The 18,659-nt window shown below is 48.5% G+C and overlaps 1 pseudogene; it reads right to left on the bottom strand.

The window, feature by feature from the left end:
* Positions 1 to 9,664: 9,664 nt before the first annotated feature.
* LOC123396267 lies at positions 9,665 to 10,326 on the bottom strand (annotated as a pseudogene).
* Between the last annotated feature and the right edge of the window lie 8,333 nt (positions 10,327 to 18,659).

Raw genomic sequence — 18,659 nt, 5'->3', positions numbered from 1 at the left:
ACTCTCTCTCTCTCTCCCTGATTCAACATGGTATCAGAGGCCTGGGACGGCGGGGCCTGAGATGGCGACGGCGACGGCGACGCGGCCAGCGGGGTCCGGCAAGGCGGCGGCGCGGATCTGGAAGAGTCTCTCGCGCGGAGAGGCTGCGCGGGCGGCGGGGCGGCGGCTGGGGCTGGTTCTTGCTGCCCGGACCTCTTCTCCCCCTCTATTCTGCTTCGTTTCGGGAGGAGGAAGAAAGGTAGCTGCATCTGGAGCGGCTGCTGCCTCTCAAGGATGAAAGGAGGAGAGAGTAGGAAGAGCAAGGAAGGTAGCTGCAGGAAGAGGAGGTGCTGCGTGCTCTGCTGACTACTGCTGCTTGCTGTTATGGGCTGCTGCATTGCTGTGGCAGAGGAGAAGGGGAGAAGAGAAGACTGTAGCTGCTGATTGAAAGGGAAGTGGAGACTGCTGTTTTGCTGGAGGAGTGTGGCTGGTGCTTGCTGTTGATCTGCTTCTGTTGTGTGCTGCGTGGAGCTGCTGCTAGCCAGAGGATGGGGCATGTATCTTTTGATAAGATGAGTAGAATATTTTCGAATGTTATGTGTGGCATTGGCAAGGGCAAGTTAACATGCCAGACACACAAGGTGTTCTTGCTGGAATTTTGTGTATATATGGGCCAGCCCAATATGTAATTTCAGAAATTACTAATAAATCCTAGAGGCCCACGCAACCCATTTGTGCAAGGCAAGAGGTGGAAATGTTTAGTCCCACGTCGCTAGTTTAGTGGGAGTTGGACCTCCTTATAAGGGAGGATGTTTTCACACATGTGTGAGCTTGAGAACAAGAGAGACATACACGCGCGCTCCTCCTCCTCCGAGCCGAGCCGAACTAAATTTTTGCCACGCACGACTGGTATATGATATTGAAAGCTCACGATGCAGTTTTGAGGCTGCGTCTGTTCGCTTCACATCCCGTCGCTGGCCTCTCGTCTCCTTCTCCTGCGCCTATAAAAGAGAGGCCGCTCCTTTCCAGAGATACGACGCATCAGAAGTTCCCACTCGCCACCGGTTCTTCTCTCTGTGCTGCTGCTACGTTCTTCCTCATCCCGTCCTGCGGCGTGCACCGTTCGTCGGGACAGTAGGCCTTCGAAACTCCGTCTCTTCGAGTCCTGTACGGGAGAAGGGCGATAAGGTTTTTGGGGAGCGCTCAGCGCGACTACTGGCTTCCATCACGGACTCCGACGATCTCTTCCCGAACGACGACTTCTTCCCCGACGTCGACCACCTCTTCGGTACTATGGTCAACGACAACACCAACACCAATGCTCCTGCTGCTGCAACTCAGTACGTTCTTTTGTGTTTCTTCTTTGAATTCCTATCACACCTTTTTGCTATAGTTTCTCTGCTAGATATGTTCCGTTTCTACTCATTACTCCATATGATACCTTATCTTTGTAGAACGGTTTTACATATGCTCTTTTCTGGATCCTACGTGCGCATGTCTTGTGTCTTCTCATCTCTATATAGCTTGCCTTCTTTCGTTGTTGTTATATTGGTTATGTTTTTCCTAGTTTTTCCTATAATAAAATCCTATGGTAAATTGCTCATATTTCCAACAATCCAAAAACCTTATTATAGGCAATTTACCCCGAGTGGTTTTGCTGCCTCCATGAGGCCTCCTATGTTTGAGGGTGTTCACTACAAGAGGTGGCGCGTGAGAGCTGTTCTATGGTTTCAAACCATGAGCTGCTATGACGCCACTCTTGGCAAACCTGAAGGAGATCATGATGCTCAACATGAGCTAGCTTTTCAGAAAATGGATACCTTGTTTAAGGCTGCTCTCTTGAGCGTTCTTGGTGAGAACATAGTTGATGCTTATGCGTCAATTGATAATGGAAAAGATATGTGGGATGCACTCGAGACCAAGTTTGGGGTCTCGGATGCTGGCACTGAGCTGTACATCATGGAACAATTCTATGATTACAGGATGACTGAAGAGCGCTCCGTGGTTGAGCAAGCTCACGAAATACAGTCATTTGCAAGAGAACTTGAGCACTTCAATTGGATGCTACCGGACAAATTTGTTGCCGGAGGCATCATAACTAAACTTCCTCCTTCATGGAGGAACTTTGCTACCTTACTAAAGCATAAGAGACAGGAGTTTTCCGTTCCGGATCTCATAGGTACTCTTGATGTGGAAGAAAAGGCGAGAGCAAAAGACACACGTGCTCGAGCTATTGAGGGAGGTTCTAGTGCCAATCTGGTACAGAAGAAAAACTTCCAGCCCCACAATTTCAAGAACAAGGGCAAGTTCGATGGTAAAGAAAAGTTCGATGGGAAAAACAAGGTTGTGCAGCACACCAACTTCAAGAAGAAGAATGACAAGAAGAAAGGTGTTTGTCATGTGTGCGGAGATCCTGATCATTGGGCACCTAACTGCCCTAATCGTTATGACAAGCGTCAACATGGGAAAGGCGGCAAGTCTGCTAATGTCGTTATTGCTGACACTGACGTGGAGGATGTTGGGTATGGTATATTACCCACTATTCTTTCAGTATGTCATTTTCCTGATTGGTTAATTGACACGGGTGCTAATGTGCATATATGCGGTGATATTTTCATGTTTTCATCTTATCAGTCCGCAGGGACTTCCACCGTCCCGATGGGCAACGGTTCACGTGCTTCTGTTCGTGGTGTTGGCACGGTCGATCTGAAGTTTACTTCGGGAAAAGTCGTGCGGTGAAGAACGTGCATTATGTCCCCTCCGTCAATAAAAATCTTGTTAGCGAATCTCTTTTGTGTAGAGATGGCTACAAGCTTGTCTTTGAGTCTAATAAATTTGTAATATCCAAGTATGGAACTTTTGTTGGTAAGGGCTACGAGTCAGGAGGCCTGTTCCGTTTATCCTTGGCAGACGTTTGCAATAAAGTTGTTAATCATGTTTACAACAATAGTGAATCAAATGTGTGGCATTCACGTCTTTGTCATGTTAACTTTGGTTGCTGTCGCGACTAGTCAAATTGAACTTAATCCCTAGCTTTAACACCGTCAAGGGATCTAAGTGTCAAGTTTGTGTGCAAGCCAAACAACCTCGTAAGTCTCACACGACTGCCGAAACGAGGAATCTTGCACCACTAGAACTCATACATTCAGATCTATGTGAAATGAATGGTATTTTGACAAAAGGTGGAAAGAAATATTTCATGACACTAATTGATGACTCCACTAGATACTGCCGAGTGTATCTTTTGAAATCTAAGGATGAGGCTTTGAACTTTTTCAAGATCTATAAAGCTGAAGTAGAAAACCAACTTGATCGAAAGATCAAGAGGCTTAGGTCCGATCGTGGTGGAGAGTATTTCTCAAATGAGTTTGATTCCTTTTGTGCGGAACATGGTATAGTCCATGAGAGGACGCCTCCCTATTCACCTCAATCAAATGGGATAGCCGAAAGAAAGAACCTTAACGCCATGTTAGAAACATCGGGTCTCTCCAAGGCATGGTGGGGGGAGGCGATATTGACTGCATGTCATGTCCTAAATCGAGTTCCCACAAAGAACAAAGAGATAACTCCATTCGAGGAATGGGAAAAGAAAAGGTTAAAACTCTCTTATCTACGAACCTGGGGTTGTTTGGCAAAAGTCAATGTGCCAATCCCAAAGAAGCGCAAGCTAGGACCAAAAACTGTGGATTGTGTTTTTCTGGGATATGCTTTTCATAGCATTGGATATAGATTCTTGGTTGTAAAATCTGAGGTATCTGACATGCGTGTCGGTACAATCATGGAGTCGAATGATGCGAATTTCTTTGAAGATATCTTTCCCATGAAGGATATATCTACCTCATCTAATCAGAAGATGCCTAATTCATCAAACCATGAATTAGTTACATTTACTGAACCTATCATTTCGATGGAACACTTTGAAAATATTGTGAAGGAGAACAATGAAGTTCCTACCAGGAGCAAGAGACAGAGGACTGCAAAGTCCTTTGGTGATGATTTTCTTGTGTATCTCATAGATGACACTCCCAGTTCTATTTTAGAGGCCTATGCGTCTGAAGATGCTGACTACTGGAAGGAGGCAGTCCGTAGTGAGATGGATTCCATCTTGGCAAATGAAACTTGGGAGATCACTGATCGTCCTTATGGGTGCAAACCTATAGGATGCAAATGGGTATTCAAGAAGAAGCTTAGGCCTGATGGTACTATCGAAAAGTACAAGGCACGGCTCGTGGCGAAGGGTTATACCCAGAAGGAAGGTGAAGACTTCTTTGATACTTACTCACCCGTGGCTCGACTGACCACTATTCGAGTACTACTTTCACTAGCCGCCTCACATGGTCTTCTCGTTCATCAAATGGATGTTAAGACTGCTTTCCTAAATGGAGAGTTGGATGAGGAAATTTACATGGAACAACCAGATGGGTTTGTAGTACATGGTCAGGAAGGGAAAGTATGCAAGTTGCTGAAATCTCTATATGGACTTAAGCAAGCACCAAAGCAGTGGCATGAGAAATTTGAAAGAACTCTAACTACTACAGGCTTTGTAGTAAACGAAGCTGATAAATGTGTGTACTATCGCCATGGTGGGGGCGAGGGAGTTATCCTTTGCTTGTATGTTGATGACATACTGATTTTTGGAACAAATCTGAATGTTATTAAAGAGGTCAAGGATTTCCTATCTCAATGTTTTGAGATGAAGGATTTAGGAGTGGCTGATGTCATTCTGAACATCAAGTTGTTGAGAGACGAAGATGGTGGGATTACATTGCGTCAATCTCATTATGTGGAAAAGATCTTGAGTCGCTTTGGGTATAGTGACTGCAAGTCCTCTCCCACATCATATGATGCGAGTGTGCTGCTTCGAAAGAATCGAAGACTTGCTAGAGATCAATTGAAATATTCTCAGATTATTGGCTCGCTTATGTACTTAGCTAGTGCTACAAGACCTGACATCTCTTTTGTTGTTAGCAAACTGAGTCGGTTTGTCTCAAAACCAGGAGATGTGCATTGGAAAGCTCTAGAGAGAGTTTTGCGTTATTTGAAAGGCACTGCAAATTATGGAATTCACGATACTGGAAACCCAAAGGTGCTCGAAGGGTATAGTGATTCAAACTGGATCTCTGATGCTGATGAGATAAAAGCCACTAGCGGATATGTATTCACTCTTGGAGGTGGCGCTGTTTCTTGGAAGTCTTGCAAGCAAACGATCTTAACAAGGTCAACAATGGAAGCAGAACTCACAGCACTGGATACAGCTTCGGTCGAAGCAGATTGGCTTCGTCGGCTCTTGAGTGACTTGCCGGTCGTTGAGAAACCAGTACCTGGAATCCTTATGAACTGCGACAATCAAACTGTGATCACGAAAGTGAGCAGCTCTAAGGATAACATGAAGTCATCAAGACACATACAGAGAAGGTTAAAATCTGTCAGGAAAATGAGAAACTCTGGAGTTATTGCATTGGACTATATCCAAACATCTAAAAATCTGGCAGATCCTTTTACTAAGGGTCTATCACGTAATGTGATAGATAATGCATCGAGGCAGATGGGTATGAGACCCACAATTTGAGTTGTTCACAGTAGTAACCTATTCTTTGTGATCGGAGATCCCGTGAATTAGATGTGGAAGACAAGCTGTTGGTCAACTGAGAGGAAAGTATCCTTATCATTAATGATACCACTCCATGAAGATGCAATACTTTCCTGAACTGCATGGCAGGTTGATATACATCTTAATATGTTCTAAGTTGTTTACTGAAGCAGAGATGTTGTCCTGCAGAACATCTTTTGAAGAACATACCTATATGAGTCAGATTGTTAAACGTCGCAATCTATGAGAGTAGGGTGCTCTCTAGTATACTCACGAAAGGTCTCGGAGTATGACGCATAAGCTCCATCCGCGGGGAAGTCCCACGGCAGCCTAGTATCGGTCAAGGATCTGTGTGAAGCTAGATTCGCAGAAAACTTGCAGTTCAAGGCCTAGTCCACTGTTCAAGTTGCTTACTAGTGTAGCATATATTTCTAGGTGGAAGTTCAACTTAACAGTCTCCACTGTAGTATCGGTATATAAAACAGTGTTTTGGAACCAAAGGCAAATTTTGTGTGCCTCTGGGATCTGGTGGGGGATTGCTGGAATTTTGTGTATATATGGGCCAACCCAATATGTAATTTCAGAAATTCCTAATAAATCCTAGAGGCCCACGCAGCCCATTTGTGCAAGGCAAGAGGTGGAAATGTTTAGTCCCACATCGCTAGTTTAGTGGGAGTTGCACCTCCTTATAAGGGAGGATGTTTTCACACATGTATGAGCTTGAGAATAAGAGAGACATACACGCGCGCTCCTCCTCCGCCGCCCGCCTCGTCACGACGCGCCGCGGGTTGCGGGAATGAGCCGAGCCGAACTAAATTTTTGCCACGCACGACTAGTATATGATATTGAAAGCTCACGCTGCAGTTTCGAGGCTGCGTCTGTTCGCTTCACATCCCGTCGTTGGCCTCTCGTCTCCTTCTCCTGCGCCTATAAAAGAGAGGCCGCTCCTCTCCAGAGATACGATGCATCAGAAGTTCCCACTCGCCACCGGTTCTTCTCTCTGTGCTGCTGCTACGTTCTTCCTCATCCCGTCCTGCGGCGTGCACCGTTCGTCGGGACAGTAGGCCTCCGAAACTCCGTCTCTTCGAGTCCTGTACGGGAGAAGGGCGATAAGGTTTTTGGGGAGCGCTCAGCGCGACTACTGGCTTCCATCACGGACTCCGACGATCTCTTCCCGAACGACGACTTATTCCCCGACGTCGACCACCTCTTCGGTACTATGGCCAACGACAACGCCAACACCAATGCTCCTGCTGCTGCAACTCAGTACGTTCTTTTGTGTTTCTTCTTTGAATTCCTATCACACATTTTTGATATAGTTTCTCTGCTAGATATGTTCCGTTTCTACTCATTACTCCATATGATACCTTATCTTTGTAGAACGGTTTTACATATGCTCTTTTCTGGATCCTACGTGTGCATGTCTTGTGTCTTCTCATCTCTATATAGCTTGCCTTCTTTCGTTGTTGTTATATTGGTTATGTTTTTCCTAGTTTTTCCTGTAATAAAATCCTATGGTAAATTGCTCATATTTCCAACAGTTCTCACATAGTGAACTAGAGGAAGCAGAGGAGTCTGTAAGTACCCTACTCTCTCTCTCTCTCTCCCTGATTCAACATGGTATCAGAGGCCTGGGACGGCGGGGCCTGAGATGGCGACGGCGACGCGGCCAGCGGGGTTCGGCAAGGCGGCGGCGCGGATATGTGAGAATGTTGTTGATCTGCTTCTGTTGTGTGCTGCGTGGAGCTGCTGCTAGCCAGAGGATGGGGCACGTATCTTTTGATAAGATGAGTAGAATATTTTCAGATGTTATGTGTGGCATTGGCAAGGGCAAGTTAACATGTAACATGCTAATCAGCCTCGATTAAATCAAAAGTGTTCGTGATTTATTTCGAATATTCATGTATTTTTTAATTAAATTGAACAAAATTTCCCCAATTCAAAAAATGTTCGTGAATGGATAGATATCCTAAAAATTCAAAAACTGTCTGTAACATATAAAATAGCTTATTCATTCATAAAATGTTCGAGGATGCAGGAACTTATGATGCATTTCAAACAATGTTTGTTAAATAAAACAATGTTCTTGAAATAAAAAATGTTTATGAATTTAAAAAATTGTTCCACAAATTTCCACAAAGCTGTCAGCATTCTAGAAATGTTCGTCGATTCACGAAAATTGTTCATGATTTCACGAAATTGAGAGTGGTAGTGTATTTTGGTGATGCACAAAATATAGGCATGATGGTTGGAGATTATGAATTTGTTTCCCAAATTACCCGTGTTAAACGGAATGCTCAACTAGCACCTCGGGGCTTCCTAAAGAAGTTATTTAATATATTTGTTATACTTGTTCATATATACATCTTGAAATAAAAACATCGTTTCTTGACACTTTATGCATCAATTGGACTTAAGGTTTTAGCAATGCTGGGTTGCCTCGTTCCTATGCTTACTCTCTACGTTCCCGATGTATTCGGCTAGAGGGTAAAGGGAGCACCGTTGTGATTGTTACGACCAGTTCACCTGGACACGTACCTCGGTCAGGTAAAGCCAAAGCTAGCGCTTCTTGACAAACAACTTGATCGGCTAGGACGATACCTACCTATTCGGCAAATTTTGGCATCATCAAACCGCTGACAGTGTTGAGCAGCTAAACAGCCTCATCAACTACACCTATGTAGCCAGCCCCGGAAAAAGGAACCCATTAAGGAACTATTTTTTTCGGGAGATGTTTCTTACGCTTAGTCGTGATATAATATAATTCACCCGTATACTTTTGTCTGTTAGTACCAAATGATCGGATTGCCTAGTTATCAGAAATTTTCGGATTGCCTAGTCATCAGAAATTTGATTCCTACCTTTGCAGGATACAAAGTACGAAACAATCCCCAGTTTATAACAGGGGAGGTAGAAGCCGATGGCCGGTTAAAGATAGAATATTTAAAATATGAAGGGAAGTGCCTTAACACACAAATGTCATTAGAGGCGATTACACGCTTGGTGATTGGTCTAGTTGATCTGTTATAGCATCTAACATGCGGTCTTCCGATGACAATCGTGCGGCGGGCATCACTTGGTCGTACACGAGATATATAGGAATCTCCTTCCCATCTGGTCCCACTGGTCCAACCCGAGCCATGTGCTCGGGATCTAGGCAGGTAAAGCAGGTCTTCATTATAGCCCATGCCTCCCGAGCACCTTCTCAGCAGAGCGAGGTCTTTCACAATTCAAAGCGACTGCGGGTTGTGGTAAATTGCTCGGCAAGATCGGCCATCCCTTGTGGAGGGTTTTGGTTCGTCCATAAAGCTCAAACCATACTCCGCATAGCCTTTTGCGCATGCTCATGCACAATGGATAGCTCCTTCAAAAGATCACCCCCAAAGGAAGTGGCCTTCTCTTCAGGACACCCAGTCAAAAGACCTAATCCAAGGGAGGAACAAATTTTCATGACCAACACAATAAAGATTGAATCATTCCCAGGTCAGAGCTTTTCTTATAGAATATGCCGCTTTTGAATTAGTGGTTCCCTTCTCGAGATTGCGCCAATTGAGTTTTCAAACTCTCAACTTCTTCAGTTTGTTTTTTGTTCTCTTCCTTGAGTGTGTTGTTTTCTTCACGACATCGCCTCAGTACGCGCTGGCCAGCTTCAAGATGTGACTCGGCGTACCGTTGAGCTTCTCGAGAGGCATCCAAATCTTTCTGCATCTGGCCTATTGATTCACCTGCTATAGCAAAAAAATTGGCAATTAATATATATATATATATATATATATATATATATATATATATATATTTCAAAACAAATTGAGCATACTTCAAATCAACACCCTTACCATGTGCTTCCCTCATAAACTTCTTCACATCCTCTAGCTCAACCCTACTGAACTTTAAGTCAGTCTGGCTCTGATGGAGATCTTTTGATAAAGTACCGTTTTCCTTCTTCAAAGTGTGCAAATCGAAACATTACTTATTTCGACCATTAATTCGGCCGTCCCGACCAAATTAAAGCTCGGGGGCTACTGTGTTCGGCCTTTTTTGTTCGGATACTATAAAGTCAGTAAATAACTTGTAGGTGGGCAAACACTTGTCTAGTCACTTCTTTAAGGCCGGCTCGCGCGGCTCTGAGGTACGCATAGGCCGAATTAAGAGCATTAAATCTTGTTTGGAAAATACTGGATGGCGTAGAACCTCCTTCCGCTGCCGATGATTCATGGCACTCGTATTCGGAGTTCGTTACCGACATTCCGTACGAACACTCAGTGATTAGACCCGAGTTCGGTGCTCCAGCGCCCATCGACATGCCGGGATTTGGTTGACTACCTAATACCTCGACAGCATCCTCGAGAGGGGAAGATTGTGCACGTCTCCTACATTGGTCGGTCAAGGATCATGAAAGTATGGAAGGACAAACATCTTAGTAATGAATATGGGTCAGTATGTATACCTTTTTGCCGGTGGAGCAGCAGATTGGTTTTCTCCTGCCACCCTTTGTTCAGGGATTCTGTTTTCTTTCGACAGAACTGCAGCCGATCTTGTCCGGGGAGTAGTCCAGCGAGCACTCTCGCGACCCCTAGGCGCAACCCCTCATTGGGCCATCATTTTTCTTTTGCTCCCCAAAGAGGGAAGGGGACCAGGGTTGTCGGCTACAAGGGCCACCCTTTGTTCATCAACCCCATCCTGGTAAAACACCCCGTCCCCAAAAGAGATCGAAAGCTCTTGGTCTTCATGAAACCGAGGATCGTGGTCACGGGCATAATTCTCTGGCTGGGGTGCGGGACATTTCACCGTCTCAAGCCATTGCTTCCAAGGTTGCAGGGTAGGCGTAGAGGTTATAAATCAAACGATAAAGGGCGTGAACGCCCGAAAATTTGAACATTAGCATACTTACGTATTCGACGGGGTTGTATGCCGAATAACCTTCCTTGGGGAAGGGGCGGTTAAAACTTTCTTCTTCCCCTTCGAAGAGATCGGCTAGGATGGCTGCTAAGGCTTTCTGGTCTTTCGGTCCTAACCTTCTGGATCGAGTGGAATCGCTTGTCCCGCTGTAGCACCACAAGGGATGTGTGCGTTGTTGGAGCGGCTAGACGTACGGGGTAATCACCGCGGCTGATGGGGTTATAGTCCTAGGGTAGGGTCATAGGCCTGCCCCGTAGGTCCTACCCAAGGACTACCCCTCCCAAAGGACAAGGGCCTTAGTCAGTTCCGACTGAATTAAGGAATCTCCATCATTCAGTCGGTAACAGGTCCTCGATGATCCAGTCGGAGGCTAACATTCGGAGCGTATCTACCTGACCGACTGGTTACCACTCGGTACACCGTAACCCCCCTGGAGGGAAACGGTCGTACGTTTCCAGGTGCATTTATTAGCATTTAAGTCGTCCGTTACCTGTAACGTACACATTCAATCGCCACTACTCCACCCCTGAATCAGAACCGTTGTGGAGGGCAGCGCACTCTATATAAGCCACCCTCCCCCACTGGTAAAGGGGTTAGAAAATCATTGTATTCATATTCCACTCGACAACAAGCTCCGAGAGCATTGAGACGTAGGGCTGTTACCTCCACCGCAGAGGGGCCTGAACTCATACAACCTCGCCGTAGCTAGGACTCTGCCCATCTCATTCGTACCCTACACATCTACTGTCAGGCTTATACCCACGACAGTTGGCGCCCACCGTGGGGCAGGCGTCTAAGCGACTTCCGGCGAGTTTGCGACTACTTCCTTTCATCATGTCGTCCGGTGGAGATTCGAGCATGGGTCACCAGATCTTCTTCGGCGCTCTCTCCTTCATCGTCGACGATTCGGCGTGGCTTCGGGAGGCACCTCTCGACGTCGAGGCGCTTCCCCGTCGTGGGGCTACGCACTTCCGTGCCGGCGCCCGCGGCGTTCTTCTTCTCCAACAATCGGCTCCGTTGTCGAGCTGCGCCTCCGTCATGCGCAGCAACAAGCGGTCCCGCCGTCCGCGTCTCCAGCGTTGGGTGCAGCACGCCCAGGCGCGCCAGATCGCGTCTTCTCAAGTGGCAGTTCTGGAGTCTGTTGTGGTTGCCCCACGTTCCCCACGCTCGGGTTCAGTTCCGACTGAGCTTCCTTCCGAGTACGCGGATCGTGGGCCTGCAGCAGAAGTACACATGGCCAACTCCCATGAAGATCCCCGTCAAGATGGCCGAAGCGAGCGCGAGGTTGGTGAAGCATCCGGTGCGCGTCGTCCACCTCGCCGTTCTGCCAGTCGACACACTCGGCGGAGCAACGTGGAGTTGTTCCGCACGCCCCTCCTCAACTTGGCTGCGGCTACCAAGATAGCCGATTCCCTCCAGCCGACTGATTCAGAAGCAGGAAGGGGGATCGAGCAGATCCGAGCCCTGTTGCACACGGCGCAGCAGCAGAATTCGGCAGTCTCCGAGTCACACAACCGGATCTACAATAGTTCCGTCCACGCGAATACGCATCGGTCGGTTCACAGCCCTGGATCCCATCAGCGCCACAGGGGAGGCAGCCGTTCCATGATTCATGAAGATCGCCGCCGCTCACGCACCCCTCCGCGATGTGGGCCCTATGGGTCCCGACATCATGATGATCGGCGTTCAGTCGGCGACACTTACAACCCAAGACCCGACGCAAGAGGACGTATCGCCCAGCGAAGAGTCGACAGAGGTCGAGCCCACCGTGATGGTCACGATATGGACCGTCCAAGTGGAAGCAAGGCCATCGTGTCCGGTCCCGAGTGTTTTAGTCGAGCTATACGCTCGGCTGACATCCCGCCCAACTTCCGATTAGCAGCGGGAATCAGTAAGTTTACAGGAGAGTCCAAGCCGGAAACATGGCTGGATGACTACCGAGTGGCAGTCCAGATCGGAGGAGGGGACGACCATGTCGCTATGAAGCACCTCCCTCTGATGCTTGACGGTTCGGCGCGAGCGTGGCTGAACCAGTTGGCCCCCTCGAGCATTTACAGTTGGGCGGATCTGGCCCGAGTGTTCATCAGGACCTTCGAAGGGACTTGCAAACGCCCTGCAGGCCTTGTGGAGCTCCAGCACTGTGTCCAGAAGCCGAATGAGCCCCTGCGCGACTTCATCCAGCGTTGGACAACTCTACCACACGGTGGAGAACGTCACCGAGCATCAAGTAGTCTGCGCCTTCAAGGCGGGCGTGCGGTACAGAGAGTTGTACCTAAAGTTCGGTCGAACAGGCGACATCTCCATGAGCAAGATGATGGAGATAGCGGCTCGCTATGCAAATGGCGAGGAAGAGGACCGCATCCGGAGCGGCAGGCACAAGACAGTCGGCGATGGTGACGGAGGTAACACTCGGAAGCAGAAGCAGAAAGCTCCGTCCACACCGCAAGCAGAAGCTGCAGCCGTGACCAATGCCAAGTTCAAGGGCAAAGGGAAGGCGCAGTTTACTCCCAAGAAGAGGCAGTTCAATAATCCCATCCTGGACCAGCCTTGTCCGGTTCACACGAAGGTGGACGAAGAAGGCAACCCCATATACGCGAAGCATACCACTCGACAGTGTCGTCTCCTGATCCAGGGGTTCAGCGAGGGGCAACCGAGTGAGAAGGACCCTGAACAAGATGAGGAGGATAAGGAGGATCCGTTCCCCCAAGTCCATGCGACCCTCATGACTTTTGCTGACATCGAAAGCAAGAGTCGACTGAAATTGGTAAACAGGGAGGTTAATATGGCCACTCCAACCAGTCCCAAGTTCCTGAAATGGTCTCAGACTGCGATCACTTTCGACCAGTCGGATCATCCCGCACATGTACCCACTCCGGGGAGACAGGCTCTGGTCGTCGACCCGGTGGTGGAAGGAGTCCGACTGCGCAAAGTCCTCATGGATGGCGGCAGCGGCTTGAACATCATGTACGCTGACACACTCAAGGGAATGGGCATTCCGATGTCCAAACTCAGCAAGAGCAGCATGCAGTTTCACGGAGTCGTCCCTGGACGGAAGGCCAAGTCTCCCGGCCAGATCGCGTTGGACGTCGTTTTCGGCTCCGACAAGAACTTCTGCAAGGAGAAGCTGACATTCAAAGTGGTAGACTTCCAGAGTGCTTACCACGCAATCCTGGGCCGCCCGGCGTATGCGCGTTTCATGGCCCGTCCGTGTTACGTCTACTTGAAGCTGAAGATGCCAGGCCCGAAAGGTGTGATCACCATCACGGGCAATCGTCAGCGAGCCGAAGAGTGTCTGCAGCAGGGATCAAGAATCGCCGATCAGCAGATGGCTGTTCACGAGCTCGACGAGTACAAGAAGACAGTCGACCCCGCCGACCTGATGCGCTCAAAGAAACCAGCTTCTGAGTCCGCATTCGAGTCGGCGGGAGAGACGAAGAAGGTCAACATTCACCCGACGGACGACTCTGCTGCCCCGACGAACATCTCCACCACCCTCGATCCTAAATAGGAAGCCGAGCTCACCCAATTCCTCCGTGAGAACTGGGACATCTTCGCATGGAAACCCTCTGACATGCCAGGTGTACCCAGGGAGTTGGCTGAGCATCGACTGCACGTGGATCCCGCCGCTCGGCCCGTCCGAGAGCGCCTGCGCCGATCTGCCGCGCACAAGAGGAAGGCAATCGGGGAAGAGGTGGCCAAGCTGCTGGCCGCCAACTTCATTCGCGAGGTTCACCACTCCGAGTGGCTCGCCAATGTTGTCATGGTGCCCAAGAAGGACAAGTCGCTCCGAATGTGCATCGACTTCAAGCATCTCAATAAGGTCTGCCCGAAAGACCATTTTCCGCTCCCCCGCATAGATCAAATTGTTGATTCAACTGCGGGATGCAAGCGTTTGTCATTTCTTGATGCCTACTCGGGCTATCATCAGATCCGTCTGTATGGTCCCGATGAGTTAAAAACAGCCTTCATCACCCCATTCGGGTGCTTCTGCTACATCACTATGCCTTTCGGTCTGAAGAATGCAGGAGCTACCTTTATGCGCATGATCCAAAAATGTCTCCTCGACCAGATCGGTCGCAATGTGGAGGCATATATGGATGATATCGTAGTCAAGTCACGCAAAGGTTTCGACCTGCTGACTGACTTGGCAGAAACATTCGCCAACCTTCGTAGGTACGATATCAAGCTCAACCCAGCCAAATGTTCATTCGGTGTTCCCAGCGGAAAGTTACTCGGTTTCTTCGTTTCCGAACGAGGGATCGACGTCAACCCCGAAAAGATCGGGACCATCGTCCGAATGGAGAGGCCGATCAGAATACACGATGTTCAACGGCTCACAGGTTGCCTAGCGGCTTTGAGCAGGTTCATCAGTCGACTCGGCGAAAAAGCACTTCCTCTGTACCGACTCATGAAGAAATCAGATACCTTCGAGTGGACAGACGAAGCCCAAGTCGCATTCGACGACCTCAAAGTCCTACTTTACACCCAGCCGGTTCTTACTGCTCCGCTCAGTAAAGAGCCCCTTCTTCTATATATCGCGGCTACAAATCAAGTCGTCGGTACTGTTCTTACAGTCGAATGAGAAAAAGAAGGCAAAGCATACAAAGTTCAGCGGCCAGTGTACTACGTCTCTGAAGTCCTGACTCCTTCCAAGCAGAGGTATCCCCATTATCAAAAACTTATCTATGGGATCTATATGACTGCGAAGAAGGTGGCTCATTATTTCCAAGACCACTCGGTATCTGTCGTTTCTGATGCTCCGTTGTCGGAAATTCTCCACAATCGAGACGCGTCAGGCCGAGTGGCGAAGTGGGCAATGGAGATGTTGTACTGTGACATCAAGTTCGAGGCCAAGAAAGCTATTAAGTCTCAAGCCCTGGCCGACTTTATAGCAGAATGGGTAGAACAACAGCAACCGACCCACATCTGCTCGGCTCATTGGACAATGTTCTTCGATGGGTCTAAGATGTTGAATGGCTCCGGCGCTGGTGTTGTGATTATATCACCAAAGGGCGACAAGCTCAAGTACGTGTTGTAGATACACTTCGATTCCTCCAACAACGAGGCAGAGTATGAAGCCCTCCTCTACGGATTGCGCATGGCCATCTCACTCGGCGTCCGTCGCCTGATGGTCTACGGCGATTCGGATTTGGTGGTCAATCAAGTGATGAAAGAGTGGGACGTTAGGAACCCCACCATGACCACATACTGCAATGCAGTGAGGAAGCTGGAGAAGAAGTTTGAAGGCCTAGAGCTCCACCATGTTCCGAGATTGAAGAACCAAGCCGCTGATGAGTTGGCAAAACTCGGATCCACTCGGAGACCAGTCCCGAGTGACGTCTGCCTCGAGCACCTCCACCTTCCCTCAGTCAAAGAAGATCCTTTCACAGAGGAATCGGTACAACCCAAGAGCACAACAGATCCGACTGAAGTCGATGTACCTGCTGTGGTTGATCTGGTCATGGAGATTCTGGCTGTCATTCCCGATTGGACTGTGCCGATCATTGCATATATCTTGAGGCAAGAACTTCCAGAAGACGAAGACCAAGCCAGGCAAATAGTCCGTAGGTCGAAGTCATTCACTGTCATCGACGACCAATTGTACAAGGAGAGTGTTTCAGGCATTCTTCAACGTTGCGTTTCCCCAGAGGAAGGGCAGCTGATCCTGGAGGATATTCACTCGGGAACCTGCGGTCATCACGCTTCTTCGAGAGCAATCGTCGCCAAGGCGTTCAGAGCCGGTTTCTTTTGGCTGCAGGCAAACGAGATGGCTAAGGATATGGTCGACCGATGCGAAGGCTGTCAATTCTACTCCAACAAGTCCCACAAGCCAACCTCTGCGTTGAAAACAATCCCGCTTGTGTGGCCGTTTGCAGTTTGGGGATTAGATACAGTCGGACCATTCAAGACAGGCCAAGGAGGCTACACACATCTGTTGGTGGCAATCGACAAGTTCAAAAAATGGATAGAAGCCAAGCCCATCAAGAAACTCGACGCCTCAACAGCTGTCAAGTTTGTCAGGGACATCATTTCCAGATTCGGTGTACCTCACAGCATAATCACGGACAACGGGACAAACTTCGACTCGGACAAATTCAAAGGTTTCTGTGCGAGTCAGGGTATCCGAGTGGATTTTGCTTTCGTAGCACATCCTCAATCCAACGGACAAGCTGAGCGGGCGAATGGGCTTATTCTTCAAGGTTTGAAGCCCCGACTCCTGCGATAGGTGGGACACGCTGCTGGCGCATGGGTCACCGAGTTACCTTCAGTGCTTTGGGGCCTCCGCACCACTCCGAACAGATCAACGGGGCGATCACCGTTCTTCCTCGTTTATGGAGCAGAAGCAGTCCTTCCGATTGACCTGCTTCATAATGCTCCATGAGTCGAACTCTTCTCCGAAGCTGAAGCAGAACAAGCAAGGCAAGATGGAGTAGATCTTCTAGAGGAGGAACGCGAGATGACACTAACTCGCTCATCAATTTATCAGCAAGATCTGCGGCGCTTTCATGCGCGTCACGTCAGGAGTCGCACATTCCAAGCAGGCGACTTAGTGCTCCGAGTGGATCAGCAAAGACCCCACAAGTTGGCTTCGGCCTGGCAAGGACCTTTCATCATCTCCAAGGTGCTGAACAACAGAGCATACAGACTCTACAACATCCAGAGGGAGACAGACGAGCTGCGTGCATGGAACGGAGACCTCCTCAAGCGCTTCTATACGTGATCCTCGACTGAAGCAGTGTAACGAACAAGTATTGATGAAATAATATACAACAGATTCAGTTTTTGCAGATTCAGAGTTTTTCCACGGTCGCAGACTCCGGTCACACACAAAAAAAACTTAGTTGCGATCCTGAATCGCCTAAGTACTAACTTTCTCCGAGTGTGCACTAAACGTCGCACTCGGGGACTTAGTTGCGATCCCGAATCGCCTAAGTTCTAACTTCCTCCGAATGTGCACTAAACGTCGCACTCGGGGACTTAGCTGCGATCCTGAATCGCCTAAGTACTAATTTCCTCCGAGTGTGCACTAAACGTCGCACTCGGGGACTTAGCTGCAATCCTGAATCGCCTAAGTACTAACTTTCTCCTAGTGTGCACTAAACGTCGCACTCGGAGACTTAGATGTGATCAAGAATCACCTAAGTTCTAACTTCCTCTGAGTGTGCACTAAACGTCGCACTCGGGGACTTAGCTGCGATCCTGAATCGCCTAAGTACTAACTTTCTCCGAGTGTGCACTAAACGTCGCACTCGGAGACTTAGCTGTGATCAAGAATCACCTAAGTACTAACTTTCTCCGAGTGTGCATTAAACGTCGCACTCGGAGATTTAGCTGTGATCAAGAATCACCTAAGTTCTAACTTCCTCCGAGTGTGCACTAAACGTCGCACTCGGGGACTTAGCTGCGATCCTGAATCGCCTAAGTCCTAACTTTCTCCGAGTGTGCACTAAACGTCGCACTCGGAGACTTAGCTGTGATCAAGAATCACCTAAGTACTAACTTTCTCCGAGTGTGCACTAAACGTCGCACTCGGAGACTTAGCTGTGATCAAGAATCACCTAAGTACTAACTTCCTCCGAGTGTGCACTAAACGTCGCACTCGAGGACTTAGCTGCGATCCTGAATCGCCTAAGTACTAATTTTCTCCGAGTGTGCACTAAACGTCGCACTCGGAGACTTAGCTGTGATCAAGAATCACCTAAGTACTAACTTTCTCCGAGTGTGCACTAAACGTCGCACTCGGAGACTTAGCTGTGATCAAGAATCACCTAAGTACTAATTTCCTCCGAGTGTGCACTAAACGTCGCACTCGGGGACTTAGCTGCGATCCTGAATCGCCTAAGTACTAATTTTCTCCGAGTGTGCACTAAACGTCGCACTCGGAGACTTAGCTGTGATCAAGAATCACCTAAGTACTAACTTTCTCCCACTGTGCACTAAACGTCGCACTCGGGGACTTAGCTGCGATCTTGAATCGCCTAAGTACTAACTTCCTCCGAGTGTGCACTAAACGTCGCACTCGGGGACTTAGCTGCGATCCTGAATCGCCTAAGTTCTAACTTTCTTCGAGTGTGCACTAAGTGTCACACTCAGGGGGCTTAGCTGCGATCCAGACTCGCCTAAGTATTAACTTCCTCCGAGTGTGCACTAATCGTCGCACTCGGGGACTTGGCTGTGATCAAGAATCACC

This window comes from Hordeum vulgare, chromosome 1H (assembly GCF_904849725.1).
Source record: "Hordeum vulgare subsp. vulgare chromosome 1H, MorexV3_pseudomolecules_assembly, whole genome shotgun sequence".
NCBI classification, from domain to species: Eukaryota; Viridiplantae; Streptophyta; class Magnoliopsida; order Poales; family Poaceae; genus Hordeum; species Hordeum vulgare.
This window is presented reverse-complemented; position numbering and strand designations above follow the sequence as displayed.